The following is a 15,287-nucleotide window of genomic DNA, read 5'->3' as shown; positions in this document are numbered from 1 at the left end:
TAGGCCCAACACCATAGTAGGAGAAACATGCCCATATCATGATGCTTGCACCTCCATGCTTCACTGTCTTCACTGTGTACTGTGGCTTGAATTCAGAGTTTGGGGGTCGTCTCACAAACTGCCTGTGGCCCTTGGACCAAAAAAGAACAATTTTACTCTCATCAGTCCACAAAATGTTCCTCCATTTCTCTTTAGGCCAGTTGATGTGTTCTTTGGCAAAATGTAACCTCTTCTGCACATGCCTTTTTTTAACAGAGGGACTTTGCGGGGGATTCTTGAAAATAGATTAGCTTCACACAGACGTCTTCTAACTGTCACAGTACTTACAGGTAACTCCAGACTGTCTTTGATCATCCTGGAGGTGATCATTGGCTGAGCCTTTGCCATTCTGGTTATTCTTCTATCCATTTTGATGGTTGTCTTCCGTTTTCTTCCACGTCTCTCTGGTTTTGCTCTCCATTATAAGGCATTGGAGATCATTTTAGCTGAAGAGCCTATAATTTTTTGCACCTCTTTATAGGTTTTCCCCTCTCCAATCAACTTTTTAATCAAAGTATACTGTTCTTCTGAACAATGTCTTGAATGACCCATTTTCCTCAGCTTTCAAATGCATGTTCAACAAGTGTTGGCTTCATCCTTAAATAGGGGCCACCTGATTCACACCTGTTTCTTCACAAAATTGATGACCTCAGTGATTGAATGACACACTGCTATTTTTTTGAACACACCCCTTTCAACTAATTCAACTAATTGCCCAATTGCACAGCCTTAAGAGCGTGCATATCATGAATGCTGGGTCTCATTTGTTTTCTGAGAATCTATTGAACCTACTGGTAACTTGTTTGCCACGTAGCAATAAAAAAATATACTAAAAACCTTGATTATTCTGGTTAGTCACATTGTACTGCTATTATTTTGAACAATACTGTACGTACTGCACCCAATGGAAAAGCTCCCAAAAGTAAGCTGACCTGACCCAAACTAAACCAAACCGTGGGGTACTATGCAATGGAAAAGCGCAATTAGAATGACCGCTAAACCAGCCCCGCGTCCAGAAACACGGGGTGAATTTAAGAATGTACAATCAGCTGGAACAGCATCTGAGACAGGACTGAGATCTCCCATTTTTACCCAGGTTTCTGTAATAAGCAAAAAATCTAGCATGTGAGTTAAAAAGAAATCATTTAAGTAAAATGTTTTGTTGACCATTGATCATGCATTAATTAGAACAGGGGTGGGGAACAGTTTTAGACTGAGGGCCACAGTTACTTTGGCAAAGTTAGCTGAGGGCCACACTTGGGAAAACTGCAATTAAACATAGTTACATGATTAAATGGTCCAAATTAATTCAATGCGAATATGTATAAGGCTACTCTACAGTTACTTTGACAGCCTATTTCAAGGCCTGATATTTATTTTTGCTAGGCCTGTCTGACCTAGGCTACTCTAACTTACAATAACTGGATTAAATTTCAAGGATTCATTTCCTACCCTGCATATTGTTCAACTGTCATTCATACAACAGCAACACACACACACACACACACAATTTATTATTATTATTATTTATTTTATATTTTATTTTATATTGACAACCACAGTGTTTCCCACAGGATTTTGAGAGACTGTGGCGGTGATGACGTCACAAACCGATTAGCATATATGTGACATCATTGCGTCGTGTTTTACTCTTTGATTTGTCACATTATATTGCATTTAACACAACTGAATGCTATTTTTTTTACATATTACTGTTCTGTTGTCTATAAAATAGTGACTAAACAGGACCCAGTAACAACCCATGACCCAGTAACTCTTTGTTTAATCAAACCAGCTCTTTCTTTAACTGCTGCCCAAAAACTGAAAACAATCATCATACATTTACATTGAGGCTGTACTAATGTTGCTCTTCTCATCAGTGTTGTTGTGTTATGAGCGCTTTTTTATTTTAAATACGTGTGGCAGTTTTATTGTATATCACAGACAATTTGTTGCAAATTCAGAAATATGAGAGAATACACGGTTGCTGTTACGTGCACGGGCATACCACATCATAGGTAAGGAGGGAGCTCACACCAGAACGGATATATGTGGGAAACACTACTGCTAACCTTTCATTAAGTCATGATTCATGATGAATATGATCAGCCGTCTTCTCTGTTATAACATCCGTGACTGTTGACGTTAAAGAAAGTACACGCAGGATCGTGGAGTTAAAATACTTTTTACTGTTATGTGAGAGAGGCGCGCTGGCGCTGCACGTAAAACAGAGAGGGGAGGCGCTGACCGCAACGAAAGAGAGAGAGAGAGAGAGAGAGAGAGAGAGAGAGAGAGAGAGAGGAGGCATGCTGAGCGCTCGCTGCAATGAATTAAGACATTTTAAATGGTAAAAAAAGTGTAAATGGGAATCATGAAAAATCTATGTGACGGCCAGTGTTGATTCTGTCACTGATAAATATATGGGCAAGATATGTGAAACACTGCAACCATGACAGTTTCATCGAAATTGCGAGTGCCTCGCGAGGGCTGGAGTGAAGCACTCTGCAGGCCGGATCCGGCCCCCGGGCCGTATATTGCCCATGTGTGAATTAGAGCCATCCTAGGGGATGGTAGAGTGCGAGAGGGAACAAAAGCTTTATGGAGATAGCAGAGATTTTGATAATTAACCCTCTGGGGTCGGACCCTTTTTGGACACAGTCAGAGGTTCTGACATGCTCTCACATTTGGTCTTTTTTCAGTTGCTTTAAAACACATTAATGGCCAATATCACATAACACTGTATTCAGCACAAACTGTGCTATAATAATATGTAAGATACATGTATGTACATGTTTGTATTTTTAAGTAAATGATGTTTATGCGTGGTAAGTAAAAACAAGAAAACAAAAAGTTGCTGACATAAGGCCAAGAAACACATCCTAAACATTTGTTAACAAGCAAAAAAGTTTTCTACTCTTGTAGAGTAGAGAATTTGCTACAAAAAGATGTAAAAACCATTTAACCCACTCATTCACATGAAAAAATACATTGATTTAACTTTTGTAAGACACTTTTTGCTGTGTAAAGGCAATATGCAAGGGAGGGTCAATGGTCATGAATATTGATGTGTTTCACACCTGAGGAGACCCAACCCCCTAATGGCTCAGTGAGGAATGTTGGGACAAAAGAACTGTGACTGTGGGGAGACTTAAAGAGAAAATCTTTTGCTTGTAAAAAAAAAAATAGGTTAAAATAAAGTACAAAATACTTTTTTAGTAAAATAAAAGTCTTATAGGCTTGCAAAAAAATGCTAAAAACATGAACAATACAATAGATTTAAGAAGCTTTATTATAATTATAAATGAAGAAGCTTCATTGTAATTATAAATAATAAAGTAACAATATGTATACATGTAACAATATTCTATATGACCAGTACAATATGGCTCTAATTAAAAGAAAAGGATTCTAAATGGTCAGCTGTGAAAGTTTGGTGTGCATCTAAAAATACTTCCAAATATAAAAAATAAGGTATACATTTGTAAACCATCACACACTGTAACTCTTTGGGAATGGAGTTAAATGTTGTCGTGCCATTGTTCAAAACGTGCGAGTACCAGACGAAGTTGGTGTTGCAGACACATTCCTGAAAACATATCTTAATTAATATCATGTATTTTCAAAGTACAAAGCAACACATCAGTATTACTAATATTGAGAACTTTTTTTAATAATTAATAGGGGTGACCCCGAATAGTTGAAGATTCGATGCATCGGAGAAGCCGGATTCGACTACCAATCTCACAGTCGAATCGTTGCAGATGTGCTATGAAATGAGGATCATTCAATTTTGGCCATATATGGGTGCACACATTATCTGATTTCACATATAACAGCTTTCTCCCAATATATTAATATACAGTATATTATTATAATGCTGCAAATAATATGTGATGTAGCAGCTTTCAATAAATATTTTTAAAATGCGTTAAATCCAACTAACAAAGCCTGTGATGGGGCTCCACGTCCATAAGAGGTTTCTATGTTAAAAAACCATTGCATCTTTGTTTCTACATTTAAAAGACAAAGCTGGCAATTCTGGCAATACTTTCGTTTTTTATTAATTTCTTTATTTTATTTATAAATCACTCTGGGTTATCTGATTTATCTATTTGGCTTGTGTTTTGTTTCCGTGCACTTGAGGCATTTTGCACATTTGTTCTGCACGTTGTTACTTCTGACCTTATTTTATTTAAAAAATGTATTTATTATAAACGTAAATTCTGATATAATTTAAGTCTGTACATTTTGGATTGTTTTTCGTTCTATCGACGTTGCGCTATTGCGTTCTGGCCATGTTTGCGCATGCAATTTAGCCGAAAGTGCTAGGTGCTCTACGTCTCATATTTAGAAGTTCATCGAACTAAACATTACAAAACGGATGTTTTTCGACGGGTATACGTTTTAAAATGTATTTAAAACCGAGTGGTTATCTATTATGGTCGGTGTTCACTTTCAAATGATAGCAAAGAGATTCCTGAAATAAATAATATCATCAGGTCTTTCTGTATCTAAAGTGAATACAGAGATGATCAAAGTCAAAGCAAGCAAGCATTTCTGTGCTAAACAATAACGCGTAGTGTCTATAAAATCATTAATTTCAGTGTTTTTCTTGTTATAAATTAACGTTTAATGAATTGTATACAAAGCTTAGTTTTTATCATTTACAGTAACAATCACAAATTATTTGTCATTTGTCTTTTTTTTTGGTCATGGCTTTGACGCGCTTAATCTCCAAATTAAATAAAAATACTAAATTGTAGCCGGGGTTTCCAAGGCAGGATCACCATTGTTATTTTTTAGGTTTAGTTCTCAAAATGTTTTTTTGTGTGATGTTCTGTAGATCGTGGCATTAAAATGTTATGAGGAATAATTAAACAAATGTTGCCTTACATTTTACCTTATATAAATGCATCCACAGTCAAATATATACTGTTATATAACTCAGGCAGTAAAGCAGAAAATAATTGGGTACAGAGATGCGCTGTATATGTTTGTTAACGGGCCATTACCGGACATATTTATAGCTAAAAATTAACACATGACATATCTCCGGGCACATTTACAGCACATCAATACTAGGCTACATCGAAACATTTACACCCGAACAGATACATGCATATGGTAAATGTAACTTTATACATTTCGGGTTCGTTTCTGCATGCCCCCGTGCGAGTAAATGACGATGAAGCCACGTTACTAAAAAAAAAATTATTTGTATCATGTATTTTCGGAAAATACAGATATGTTTATATATATATATATATATATATATATATATATATATATATATATATATATATATATATATATATATATATATATATATATATATATATATATACATCTTGTATTTTCCAAATTACTACGCAAAACATCAGTAAAAGTCTACTAATAAAACAGAAAAGCCTGCAAATGTGACTTACCCTTTATGAATGTCCGTCGCATTTCTGCAAATGCCCGCTGAAGAGTGATGCTGCCACATTCCTACAAAAGTTTTTAATAATTAACATAATGTATTCTCCACAGTAACAAACTTATAAAGCAATACTAAGGCGGTAAAGCATAGTTGAGATAAGATAATTGGGTACATAGAATCGTATATCTTTGTTAACGGGCCATTACCGGACATATTTATGGCTAAACATTAACACATTACATATCTCCGGACACATTTACAGCACATCGATACTACATCGATACATTTACACCCGAACAGATAGTCGCGTAAACAAGACTTGTTGAGGCATAAACACTAGTCAAAATATATTCTAAATAGTGATATTGTTTTATGACATATTGTATATTTACAGCACACCATACAATCATACTGTTTAACGCATGATATCTCCGGGCTCATTTACAACACAATGTTACACCCGAGCAAATAAAGAAGCCTTATTGATAAGTCGGCATGGACACTATAGTTATAGTAGTGATATTGCTTTATAACATATTCACATTACACTAATCAGCATACGGTTTAATGTAAGAACTATCATTTTAATGTAAACAAGTTGCCAATTACGAGACGTTTCTATAAAGTCATTATGAATATCTGCGTGCAAATAGTCAGTATACAGTATATAAAAGTTTACATCACACAACATTTCAACAAATGTAGGTAAAACTTACTCTTCAGAAATTATATCCTCAGCTGGATCAAGTCGCTCTTCAAAAAACAAACGTTCATCGTCGGAGTCCTGCTCTTCGTCTGAAGAAACAGTGAACTCGTCCTCGCTGCCAGGAGCATCTGTATAGCTTCCTCACCTGTAAAGCGTGTCATCTTCCCAGCGCGTTGATAAGTGGATGAAACTGTCAAAACTCGCTGCTTCTTAAAGCATTGTTTGGGGGCGTTGATCTTGTTTGCATAGCCCGCATCAGGTAATTTCCATATGAATGGCGCGCACAAGGTAGGTGGGATAACATTAGGGCTAATGAGGTCGAGACAGAAAAACTGTACCTCTCTTTACTTACATGCCGATTACACAAACAGACAATGAGTTCTTCAGATTTTAATTACATCATGTAAAAGTAGACATTTCAGGCTTTCTTTAGACATATGTATCATGTTCGTGTGACAAGTATTGGCGGAGTTATCAGTTCATGTTTGAAACGTGTTTGAGGAAAATGGTCAAGGAGACAGAGATGTCGAAATGCACTCCCTGTTTATTTTCTTTATTTGCCAAAAGCACACAGTTTTGTTGTTATTATGAAGGCACTCACATTAAAGTAGAGACTTCACAGTTTCGAATGATGTATTACATGTATGTGTATGATTATGAATGACGGAGTATTTTAAGTGGATGTCACAGGAAACAGGAAAAAATGCGTCAAAACGCGGCCCCGCGTTTTTGGACCCCAGGGGGTTAACTCCACCTTGACACAACCGTGGACGTAGCCGGGGAATCGCAGACAAAGGAGAGCCCGAAAGAAAAAGGCCAAAGCCAGGGAGCAGAAGAATCCAGCGGGCACAAGGTAGCCGATGAGCTGCTGACAGCGCACTGCGTCAGCTCATCCAAGCACGAGACAGACCAGGCCAGCAAGTCTAGCGGCCGCCAAAGAGAAAACAATCCGAGCTGCCCACCTGGGTGGCTGATAGTGAATAATTTTCAGCAAGCCAGGCTGTTTTCAGCCGAACAGCAATTAAGGCATAAACTCATATTTTTTTGGATAAATGTAAAATTTCCAGCTTGTATAATGTAATAGGGATGCACCGAATCCAGATTTTTTTGGGTTTGGCCGAATACCGAATCCACTGTTTAAGATTCGTCCGAAACCGAATACCGAATCCTACTCGCATCCTTATTCCATTAAAGGGCTCGCAAAATTTCTAAATCAAATTTTGCCAATACAAAGCCAATAGGGCCTCTAACCACAATGTTTAATCTGCTATTCTTGTTGTTGTTTTGATGCTGTTGTTTTTTTAACAAAAAAAATGGATTTCCATGTAAACCAACTGTTCCTGCTCATCCCCACACCAGATATACTCACCATTTAAAAGTGGTTCAGTGGATCACAAAACTCACACTTTGGATAATCCAGTTAGAGATTGGATAATTGTTTATATCAGAAAAACAGGGACTACTGTTGCTTTAAGAGCAATTCTGCACAGAGTCACTCTCTTCACAGCCCGTACAATCTATATCACTTCAAAGCTTGCTGCGAGAAATTTAATTTTCTTACGTGAGGATAGTAATGACTGACAGGACGAAGTTGGAGGATTTTGCACAACAAATCCATGTCAAATCAGTATGGATTGCTTCCTGTACTCCGGCTTTGCCCGATCGCGAAAGTGAAAGTAAAACGAGCGCGCGCTCAAACGCAATTTAAATACCCAATGCCTAAATTTTATGCACCACAATTACCCATTCAAATCTGTGAGAGAATACATAAGCATTTAAATATATTTTTCCTCCCTATAAGTCAAGATAGCCCGACGGGCAGGCGGGGATGCATTTTGATAGCCCGACTGCAAAGCACAATGAAAGCAATGCGGTGCGATGCGCTAGTTTTTCCAGGTGCGTCCACGAAATCTGAAACGTCCGGAAAAAAAGGCTTATCTCCACGTCAGCACCTGATGTGTGTAAACAACGGCCGCGTGACGTTGACCAGCGTAGCGCAAGCTTAGGGTTCGGTTGAAAAAAATCTAAGATTCGGCCGAACCCGAACCCCGTCAAAAAGCCCAGTATTCGGCCGAATCCGAATCCTGGATTCGGTGGATCCCTATAATGTAATTTGAAGGAACTTGGATTTATAAGTAAAAATTTTATTATACAATATAAACTATTATACGATATAAAACAAATAATGTATAATAGTTTAATTTACCTAAAATGAACAAATCACGGCTATCCAATAAATGTCCTTAAGCATTTTTTCGAGGTGTAAACCTAGAAATTACTTTTGTTTTTAATGAATTTATTGTGAATATTAAATTCCCACCACAACTTTCAACCATTTACATTTAATTTAACACATGAACTTTAACAATAAAAACATATAACCATGTAGTACCTTATTATTCTTACTGTTCTACTAAATGTACATCTATTTTTGACTCACAATAAAATGTTTCTGTTTTTAGAAATGGCTACAACTCTATACTTCAGACTTCTTCTCATTGGTGAGTTTGTGTTTCTGGTTTTATGTTTTCTATATAATCTCTATAGAATTTAGATTTGACTCAAAACTATTTATTTTATAGCTCTCTGTTCATTATCTGAATGCATTCAGCGCCGCTATCACTATATAAACATGATGATGAACTGGACTGAAGCTCAGAGATACTGCAGAGAAAAATACACAGATCTGGCTACAGTCAACAACATGAACGACATGAATCAACTGATTAAGAGTGTTAATACCTCTAAACTATATATGCCTAACGTTTGGATTGGACTGCAGAACACAAGTGTTTATAAATGGAAATGGTCTATGGGTGATAGTGTGAACTATCTGAACTGGAACAATAAACTAAAGGGTACAGATAATTGTGCTTTTATAAGAAATGGAACATGGTATCCTCAGAACTGTGGTCAGAGGTCAAGTTTCATCTGCTACAATGGTGAGTGCACCTTCTTAATATCTTCATATTAATGCTGTAGTCTACGATGTTGAAATTAGTCGAGAAAGCCTGAGACGGTTGGGAAGTTTTAAAAAACTCACCCCGCCCCTCCACACACACACTCCTCCCCTATGTGCTACCTGATCCTCTCTCATAGCTGAAAGCAGTGAACACATAAAGCCTTGAAGGAATCAACACTTACAATTATGACAGATTGACGTCATTTACTTTTAATTAAATTCAATTCAATTTTATTTATATAGCGCATTTCACAATTGGTGATTGTTTCAAAGCAGCTTTACATTAATAGAAGCAGTGGAAAGCACAGAAAAACGACAGATAGCACAACATAATACACGATTGCACAAGCAGCTAAATTTGCTGTGGCTATGAATCAACATTATAAGCGTGCGTATTGCTAATGTAACGTAAAGAAGAGGGTGCTAAGTTAAGCCCAAGAAGGCTGCCTCCCCGGGTTGAAAAACCCCCTAGGAGAAAAAAAAAACAGGCTCAGCCGGGGAAGTAAAAAAAAAGTCCTAGGAGGGAAAAACCCTTGGGAGATATATTTATATATACATTGAAACGATTAAGGAGATTAGGCGGAGGTTAAGCCGGTTCTGCCGGTGGTCGTTGGTCATGCATCAGCTGGGCACCACGTTGAAGGTCTGCCGATGGGTCAGAGGTGTGCCGACTTTCACATTTACCGGAACTGGGTCTGTTTGTCTCATTGTCCTCGGACATGAAGAAAGAAAAACAAAACCCAATTAGCGTAGGGGCCATTCATATGTATACACATGTACATACACACAAACATATATATACATATATATATATATATATACATACACACATACACACACATGTACATATACGTATTGAAGATACAACGTCATCCCAGTGACAGACTCTGCACAGTTTGGTTTAGGGAGAACGAGAAAAATGCACGGGACAGCGAATGTTTTTGGAAATGGATGCAGTGACACCCTTTTAAGGACTGAAGTCCCGCCCCCGACTAGTGGGCTTAACACCACAAATCTATACCCACCGAGCTTTATTGAAATCCGGACGAGCAAGGGAGTAAAGGGGGAGACGGGGACGTGACTGCGCCAGCCATCTCCCTGATGCCTGTCTGGGCTTCACAGTACTCCCCTACTCGACTCAGAAACCTCAGGAGGAGGGCCGAGCAAGTGATAACATTATGCCATACATAACTTTCAATCACTCCTCTGCGCTTGGCAATTAATGCCCCGATTCGGGGTTTTATTGGTCTAGTTTTGAAGTTTTGGCCTTGTATTGTGGTTTGTATGTGCACAGAGTAGCGTTTCTTTTCCTTATATGTAGCCTTTTCTATTTTATACGTGACATTTGTTTTTGAAAGTTTATGCCCGGCTCATGGTTTGCTGCACATATGTAAATGAGTAAGGAGAGATTAAACATTTTTCTTAAGAATATTAATAGCATTTACCATGCTTTGAAGTGTTGACGAAAATGAGGATTTAGTTTATTTATTTATTAGGTTGTACAAGCTATCTATTGTGAGATGAGTACCATTACTAAAACAATTATGTGAATGCCTTGTTAAAGAGAAAAGTTTTAAGTCTAGATTTAAAGGTATCTATTGTGTCTGATTCTCGGACAACGGTTGGTAAATCATTCCAGAGCTTAGGGGCTAAGTAGGAAAAGGATCTTCCACCTTCCACTTTTTATATTTTAGGGATAACTAAGAGACCAGAATTTTGCGAACGCAGTGCACGTGATGGATTGTATTCTGATAGTAATTCTCTAAGATATGAGGGTGCTAGGCCATTTAAGGCTTTGTAGGTGATAAGTGATATTTTAAATTGTATGCGATAATTAACTGGTAGCCAGTGTAAAGATGCCAGAATTGGACTTATGTGGTCATACTTCTTAGATCGAGTAAGCACTCTTGCAGAAGCGTTTTGAACTAGCTGCAGCTTGTTTACCTGATTTGCATGGCATCCCCCAAGTAGCGAGTTACAATAGTCCTTTCTAGAGGTCATAAAAGCATGGATAAGCTTCTCTGCGTCAGATGTAGACAGTATATGGCGTATTTTTTAGATATTTCTAAGATGGAAGAATGTTGTGCGGCAGACGTTGCCGATATGACTATCGAAGGATAAGTTGCTGTCGAACATCACACCTAAGTTTCTAACCGAGGAAGATGGCACCACAGTGCAGCCATCTATGTGCCACTTGTAATCTGACATATTATGTTTGTAGCGATTCGGTTCAATAATAAGCATCTCTGTCTTATTGGAGTTGAGCTTAAGAAAGTTATGTGCCATCCAGTCACTAACATCGCTAATGCAGTCTGTTAGCTTAGAAAACGTGTGGGTTTCGCTGGGATGTGAGGAGATGTAAAGCTGGGTATCATCTGCATAGCAGTGAAAACTTATGTTATGTTTCCTGATAATGTCTCCTAGGGGTAACATATATAACGAGAACAGGATAGGACCTAAAACTGATCCCTGCGGTACACCATATTTAAACAGGGAGTGATATGACTCTTCCTCATTTACATAAACAAAGTGATAGCGATTGGTTAGATACGACCTAACCCAGGCTAACGCCTGACCACTGATACCAACATAGTTTTCTAGTCTATTGAGTAAGATTGTGTGATCTATTGTGTCAAAGGCTGCGCTAAGGTCTAGTTATATAAGGATTGAAATTTCACCACGATCGGATGTTAACAGGAGGTCATTTGTAACTCTAAGCAGCGCTGTCTCTGTGCTATGGTGGGGCCTGAATCCTGATTGGAACTTTTCATACGTACTATTATTTGTCAAGAATGTGCGTAACTGGCTTGCCACTACCTTTTCTAATATTTTCGAAAGAAAAGGGAGATTTGAGATTGGTCTAAAATTATTAAGCTTTCCCTGATCAAGCTGTGGTTTTTTAATTAGCGGTTTAATAACTGCTAGCTTGAAAGCTGTTGGTACGTATCCTAGCGATGAGTTAAAGATATGTAGTACCGGGGTTGACACTACAGGGAATACCACTACAGGGAATTTCACAACAACGTTTGGCATACGTTTCCCCTCCTGAGCCTCATTTCCCCTGGTCAAAAGTGCTACCTAGCGCACATTAATTGCACAATTATTAGTTAGTATTGCTAAGGTTTTGAGTAATTGTTATAGCAGCACACAGTGCATCTTGTTCAAATTCCAAACAGCTCAAACAGATACCTGCTAGCCCTATTGAAATATATTCAAGCACTTTAAGAAATATAATTACTTTGACCCGTGATAGGCGATGCCAAACGGCTAACATTCCAATGCCGACCGGCAGCATGAGCATATTGTCAGACTGATACAAAGATATTTTTGTAACACCTCACACCATAAAAGTATAAATAAATCCTTACCTGCTCACAAAAAGTCAGCCGTGTCAGCGTCGGTTTTCAGTCCCAAATCTCCCTGAAGCTTCCTCCAACAGTCAATGGTGGACCCTATATTGATTCTACTTGAATCCGGCGTTCTTCACATTTTTTTTATCTCTGCTCTTTCCTCTACAGACTTTCTCTTTCTTCCAACCTTGACTGTAGGGACACGCAGGGGATATTAGTTATCATATACATTAACTGCAAGTATTATACTAATGCACAGTATAATACTAAATTAATGACTAAGGATAAATTGTCAATTATCCATTTCAACAGTCGAAATATGTACTCTAATTTTAGTGAAATACGTGACTATCTAGAGTCATTTGTTCATCCCTTTAGTGTCATAGCAATATCTGAAACTTGGTTTAATGATGACAAAGGAATCAACTTTGCAATAAATGACTATGATCTCAACTATATTAATAGACGAAACAAAACAGGTGGTGGTGTAGCATTGTACGTCCACAAAACAATACATTTATTAATAGTAAATAGTCTGTCAACAGCACTTGATAACATAATGGAATGTGTAACTATCAAACTAAAAAATGAAAAGCAAAAGAATATTATCATAAGTTGTGTCTATAGGTCACCTCCCAACCAACATTGCAAGGTGGGGCCCATGTGGGCCCCATATGGGCTTCCTATGTGGGCCCTATATGGGTTTGTCCATGGGTTCCACTATGGCCCCACGTGGGTTGCCCACATGAATTTGATATAGAAACTGAGTGGGGCCTATATGGGGCCCACGTGGGCAACACACATAGGGCCCATATTGCACCCACGTAATGAAGCCCACGTTACATATCAGGGCCCAGAATGGATTTTTAATGGGTGCTGGACTGGTCCCTTATTATGAAATAATTATATTTTTAATGCTTAATTGTAATTTACTTAAATAATATATTTGTTTTAAATTGAAAACCGAAAAAAGCAAATCATTTCAGTTCGGTAAATATCAGATTTCAGCATAAATATTCAACAGTTCATTCATCTGTAACATCACAAAACATGAAGGAGGTGCAATATGAGAAATCAAATTAAAAAACTGTAAAGGTTCAATATATCAAAATATTTTATTGTCAATTTATAACAATACAATGCTAAAATAATCATGAACATTTCAAAACTGCTAAGGCAGGTAATGACTAACAATTTAATATAACACTTAAAATAAGCATCGAAAGAAGTCAAACTCTTAAAATACTTCGAACTCAAAAACAACACAAACATTGCTCACTCTTCTGGAGATGGTCTTCTGATCATCAATTAATCTTTGCTCAAACGTTTTATGAAGAACTTCCAAAGCATCCACAGCCAAACTCTATCCTTGCACGTTTGCTTTGATTCATCCCCGGCAGTCCGTGAACTTGTACCGTAGTATTACATTTTCTAAAAACACAACTCAGGATAAATTACAAGTGTAACAGTTGTGAGAGACTCCTGCTGCTCTGATAGAAACTGTATCCTTGCCCCTGAGCGGAAATTCTTGTAGTTTAAATGTTTATCATCTTTATAGTTGTAATTTTAAAAGTCTGCCTATTTTAGCAAAGACTATTTAAAATATGATATTATATTATGTAATAAAAATCACAATTAAAAACATTTGAAGCAGGACTACTTTGTCAAGCGTAATGTGTCGTAGCAGTGAGCAGATCGTAATGAGGTCTCCTTATATGAAACACCTGACTCCACTAATCAGACTCCTTTCAGAATGTTTGAAACATTTCTTTAATTAACACACTTATCAAACTAATGAACTTTCTGACATTTCTTATTTTCACTCATGCTCAGCTGTGCAAATTAAAATTAATAATTGGCAGGTTAACATTACAAATATCACAAATAAATGTTAACAATAATGCATTTTTATTTAAAATGTTTTATACTGATCATATCCTATCTGTGGTATTATTTGTTTTTTGTATAAAAGTGACTATAAACCAAAAGTAATAATTTTAAGAGTTTAAATGTATATAAAATGTATTTTAAGCATAAAATGTTTTGCCCACATAGGGAAACCCACATGGGACCCATATATATTCCCCATGTGAAGCCCATGCCCACATGTAACCCATGCTGCCCAGATGGGACCCACGTGGGGCCCACATGTCAATGTTGGCTGGGCTGGTTCAAGCGTAGATTTATTCAATGAATGGATAGTGAAACTTTTTTCAGAAGTGATTAAAAAGCCCTTATTTGTATGTGTGGATTTCAATATTGACCTTTTAAACTCAAACACACACAAACCTACACAGGGCCGAATTAACCATACGAGCAACTGGGCAATTGCCCAGGGGCCCAAGACCTCCAAAGGGCCCAGGGCAGAATGGGCACGAGCAAAATACTGTATCTGGTAATCTCCCGCTGGCCGCTTTATATTAAACAAACTGTCAACACGGGCTTTTACGCTGCAAAGAGAGACACTGCGATATGACTTGAACGTGAGTTGAGAGCGGTTGAGAGTCAGTCTCATGCGGACTGACCAATGAACAGAGGGCCTCAAGTTAAGACCCTCTTCTCATTGGTCAGTCCACATGAGGTGGGTTAAAAGTTCGCTGAGCGTTACGTGATGCAAGGTGTTGCTACTACAGAAAAAAACGAGACATAGGGAAGCTAATTGGGAGCGCGAAGCAGAAATTAAAAAAGGAAAATGACATCAAAAACGCAGAAAATGTAAAGTATAAACAGTGGTGTAGTCTATGTGATACGCAGGCATCTGCGCGTATGAAATCAAATTACTATAGTGGCACAAAAGTGACTGGGGAGCAG

General features: G+C 37.7%; 1 long non-coding RNA gene and 1 pseudogene across 1 annotated transcript in view; one reads left to right on the top strand and one right to left on the bottom strand.

The window, feature by feature from the left end:
- LOC141350026 (uncharacterized) overlaps positions 1–15,287 on the bottom strand; it is a 413,142-nt gene that overhangs the window by 281,321 nt on the left and 116,534 nt on the right. The window lies entirely within an intron of this gene.
- Positions 8,629–15,287, top strand: part of LOC129422532 (macrophage mannose receptor 1-like) — a 30,399-nt pseudogene continuing 23,740 nt past the window's right edge.

This window comes from Misgurnus anguillicaudatus, chromosome 16, assembly GCF_027580225.2.
Source record: "Misgurnus anguillicaudatus chromosome 16, ASM2758022v2, whole genome shotgun sequence".
NCBI classification, from domain to species: domain Eukaryota; kingdom Metazoa; phylum Chordata; class Actinopteri; order Cypriniformes; family Cobitidae; genus Misgurnus; species Misgurnus anguillicaudatus.
This window is presented reverse-complemented; position numbering and strand designations above follow the sequence as displayed.